The sequence below is a fragment of the Cornus florida genome, unplaced genomic scaffold (genome assembly GCF_030987335.1).
Source record: "Cornus florida cultivar Cherokee Brave unplaced genomic scaffold, ASM3098733v1 CherokeeBrave_3.0.0_Hap2_Chr09, whole genome shotgun sequence".
In the NCBI taxonomy this organism is placed as follows: domain Eukaryota; kingdom Viridiplantae; phylum Streptophyta; class Magnoliopsida; order Cornales; family Cornaceae; genus Cornus; species Cornus florida.
The window spans coordinates 25741191-25745804 of NW_026775579.1; the positions used below are offsets into that span (position 1 = coordinate 25741191).

Consider the following 4614-nt stretch of genomic DNA (forward strand, 5'->3'; position numbering starts at 1 on the left):
ACAGTAATCTACTTCCCTTGTTAAATGGTGAGTTGGGTGAAGCTCATAGTAATCTACTTCTCTTGTTAAAGGGTGAGCTGGGTGAAGCTCATAGTAATCTACTTCCTCTGTTAAAGGGTGAGCTGAGTGCAGCTCATATTTATCTACTTACCTTATTACATAGACGAGCTGAGTAAACCTTGTCTTAATCTTCTTTCCTTATTAATGGGACGAGCCGACCAAAGATGTCAATAGAATAACATAATGCAACAATCGCGGTGGCAAAACATAACTTGTAATGACCCAGTCATTTTTCTTCCTTTTCTTTTTCTCAGATTTTAACGGATATCTTTTTTTTTTTTTCCGTTGTCTTTTCCTTTTTGGGTTCGGTTTTTCATCACTTGATGTCGTCTCGAGTGCTCTGGAATGATTTCCGAGACTCTTTTTCTTGGATTGACAACTTCCTTTGGGGATTGTGTCATTTCCATATTTTATTTTTCCGAACACTATTCACATTTTGTCTTTTTCTCGTTTATCCTTTTTCCTTGCATAACCTCACTTTTTGTGCTCGGATTTGATTCCGGTTTTGCATGCATTCATGATATTTGATTTCCATGATAGTGGTATTTTTACTTTTCTAGAAAAGCATGTTGATTGCTTACTTCTTTCATAAAGGGGCATTAATGCATACTTTAGTGTAATTATTCTTAACTTGTGGGGTTTTAGTGTAATTAAATAAAGTAATTATTTTTCCTCTTGGGGACCATTTTACAATTAAATTTGGAAGATATTTTCAAAAAGGACATTTTTGCAATTTTTGAAAAGTGTGACAAGTGTCACACTCTCATTGGTCCACTTGTTGACATTTGTGTTAAAACACTTTAATGCATTGGATGATGACATTTGGAGGGTGAGGATACACCCACTTGTTAGCCTAGGATTGGTGCACTTGTTGGCTTAGATGGTTGACAAGTGTATGTGTGGGATTAAGCCTAGGAAGGAGCCATGGATTGGTGACAAGTGTAGGTTCACAATTTAGTCTTGCAAATATCTTTGGGCCACTTTGGGATTATGGTTTTAAAGGAGGGTTTTTGTGCAATTGACCATAGATGTGTGTGTTGACCATGGTGTAAGAGCACATAGTGAGTGGATGATTTCTATTTCCTCCACTCACACTTAACCACATTATTTCATTATCTTCCTTACAAGAAAATCCTAGCCTCCATGGATGGAGCTTGAAGCCTTAGGCATTGACCTTGATCTTTGAGGCCATTCCACTTACTTTAGACCATAAAGCTTGGAATACTTTTTGTTCTCCTCATCCTCCTCTTCAAAACCCTTGAAGGATCTAACCTAACTCCTAGTTTTGCTTTGGTATCTAGAGATTCAATTCTCTAGTGAGGTATTGATCTATTATTTTGAAGTATTTTTATGTCATTATTGAGTATTTTACATGCATGGAAGAGAAGGATTTGTATTTTGCCTTTAAACTGTTTTAACTTAAAATTAATCTTGTCAAATTAAAAATAGAATATGAAAATATATTCAATTAGCTTTCATTTGGTTTTGTTTTCATGTAATTTGGATTTGAAATGAATTAGTTATGAATTTTTTAAGTTGCAAGCTAGTTGCTGGAAATTTGAAGCTTTTCCTTTTTGGTCCGGAAATGAATTTTTATATGGAGCTGTGGTACTTTAATTGCCTTGAAATTTTTACGGGAGCTTTCCCTATGGGTTTTACACTACTCAGAATTTTTTCACAATTTTAGAACATTTCTAAATTTTTTTAAAAATCCGAAACTATCTGCTATCCATGTTTTTATTACAGCTGGAAAACATATTTTTAGATGATTTATTCACTAACCTTTTGACATTGGATCATGGCTTAAATTTTCTGTTTTACACTCTCATATGTTTACTTCCAAAATAAATTAGGTTTGCCCAATTTGGATGTCAAATAAATTTTTCATGAATTTTCAAAGTTGGAAGCTACAGGCTGAAAATGTGTTTTCTGGGCAGAATTTGTTTCAAAGTTGTGGGTCAAAACTGTTTCAATTGGGAAAATATTTTGTTAAACTAAATTTATATTATCAAATTACAGTGTTTAAGCTTTCATTGGGCTTTGGATTCATTCAATTTGGGTTAGAATTGAATTTTTTATGAATTTTACAAGTTGAAGGTTGCAAGCTGAAAAATCTATTTTGCGGACCAAAAATTTGGGGTGATTTCATTTCGGTGGTAATTGGGATTTTCATTCCAATTGAGGTAGGGAATATTTTAGGATTATTTGTGTGTTGTATTGTGTGTTTGCCATGATTATACAATATATATGTATGCCTTGTATCAAATCTAGAAAGTTAGTAATTTTTGTTTCTTTGTATAAGATTTAAAATTTATAATGATGTATAACTTTGATTTGAATTGTAATATGCTAGGAAATTATGCTTAGATATGTTGGTTAACATATATTAAATTTGGATCATTTGATTAAGAATTACAACTTTTATGTAATATTTATCTTTAGTGAAAGTTTAATTCACATGGTTGTATCAAGCATTAAATCAAGTTGTAATGTGGTATTTAAATAGGCCTTGGCATGTTCTCTAACATAGATTAAATTGAGGGCATTTGGAATTGTTTAAAAATCTAGAGGAAATTAATTAATTAGCTTGATTAATTTTGTTTTAAGTGTTTTAATCACTTAACTTGTCATTTGATGTTATATATATGATGACCATGACATGTCTTTCAATATATATTAAATTGAGATTATTTGGATTAACTTGGAATTTAGAGAATTTAACTATTTATATTTAATTAAATTCTATTTTATTACTTCATGGATTTAATTGCATTTTGGAAGTTGTTTCTATATTTAAATCATGGATTTGGATTTGATGTATGTTCACTTGATTACTTTTGAGCATTGGATAACATAGTTGTTACTTTTATATTCATGAGAATATGTTTTTCCTTATTGAATATATTGTTGCTATGTGTAAGGAATTGCACACTTTGTATTTGACATCTTACATGCCATAGTAGTTGTGAATTTTGAGCATGTATTGTATAAGTTTCCAAAATTTGGATTGTGCTTGGTAAATAGTTGATATCTTGTATATACATGTTGATATATATACGTTGTTGCACAATTTGTTGATTTTGGAAACTTGGAGATGTCGTTGTTTGGCTACGACTAGGATTTGGTTCTAGTACGGGGGATTGTCCCTCTATACAGTCTAGTGCGCACATAGGGAGGTTACCCATGGGGTAGTAACCCTAAAGTAACTATGTTGTCGGTCTGATCCGGCGTGACGTCCGAGTATCCACTTTGTTTGATTTCGTATTTCATTTTAAGTTGATAACTAGATGATATCGTAACTTGTTGTTCCTTATTTGATTTCCTATTTTGAGCTTAAGATGTAGCTTTGTGAAAACATGCTTCATGCGTTGTATTGGAAGTTCCATTGTTGGTTAAATTGCATCGATATCATAATTTGTGTTTTGATGTTCAAATGTAGTTTAGGAATGACCTTATAGATTCATTTTGAACATAGACGTTAGGTGGCATGACCCACACTTGTTGTTTTCGTATTTTGGATTTCAAGTTGAAGACTTTGAGAATCTATATCTTGTTGCCTTGTATAACATGTTTCCATGTTGTTTGAATTGCATGAACAATGTGATTATGATAGAAATGATCTAGGTAGCTTAAGATGCTCCCTGAGTCTCATCTTGACATAGACGTTAGGTGGCATGAGCCCCTTTAACATGTTTCACCATAAGGTGATAAAATTGTAAAATGCTAGGTCGATGCATGCTCATCTCCTACGAGTAGCTTTATGTTACTCACCCCTACGATATTGGGGCATATTTCAGGTACATGACTCAGGATTTGAAGATTCCATTGCTCCTTGGATGGCTTACAGTTTCTAAGTTTCTATTTTATGCAAGTGTTAGCATAAGATGCCTCTTTGTAGCCTTATTTGTTTAAACTTGTATTCGTTGATTCGTATATGTAAAGTATACGTAAGTGCACTCTTTTCAATGTATTTAACATGTATGAGATGAGACCGGAGGCCAATGACATGTATCTCGTTTTCGATGCACTTTTTTTTTCTAAGTTTATTATGAAAATATTGGAAAATGTTAAGTCATTACTTCATAACTTTCGCATCGGGTGTTGGAATTTCATATCTTTTCTGCCCGGACTCATAATCAGACGATTCTTGAGTCTAATTTTGTTCATTTTTCGTTGTCCTTCCAATGGTATGCACGGTGGCACCCTTTTCAGTGAGAAATGACCATTTTGCCCTAGGTTCATCTCTTTTCGAGTTAGGCATTCTTGCTTCATTTGCTTGGCTCATTTGAGTTCCATGGCTTCATGGAGAGTCACTTTGGGGCCTTAGGGATGATATACATCTCTTGAGGTCATTTGGCTTCTTTCGCTTCCGCATTTCGGGTCCGTTATCGGGTCAACTTCCGGTTCATCACTAACGCACCGGGTTGAGAAATCCGGGTCGTTACATAACTGTCTATCCTACTCATCAACCCTACAAATATAAATGGAAACTAATTACAAAGAAAGAGAAGTTTCAAGCACAAAGAGAAACATGGGAGCAAATAAATGAATGGC

General features: G+C 33.6%; 1 long non-coding RNA gene across 1 annotated transcript; it reads left to right on the top strand.

Moving 5' to 3' along the window:
- Positions 1 to 1113: 1113 nt before the first annotated feature.
- LOC132273612 (uncharacterized) lies at positions 1114 to 4087 on the top strand. The gene is made up of 2 exons (XR_009470187.1): positions 1114 to 1381; positions 3858 to 4087. It is a non-coding gene; the product is annotated as an uncharacterized LOC132273612 (long non-coding RNA).
- Positions 4088 to 4614: the final 527 nt, after the last annotated feature.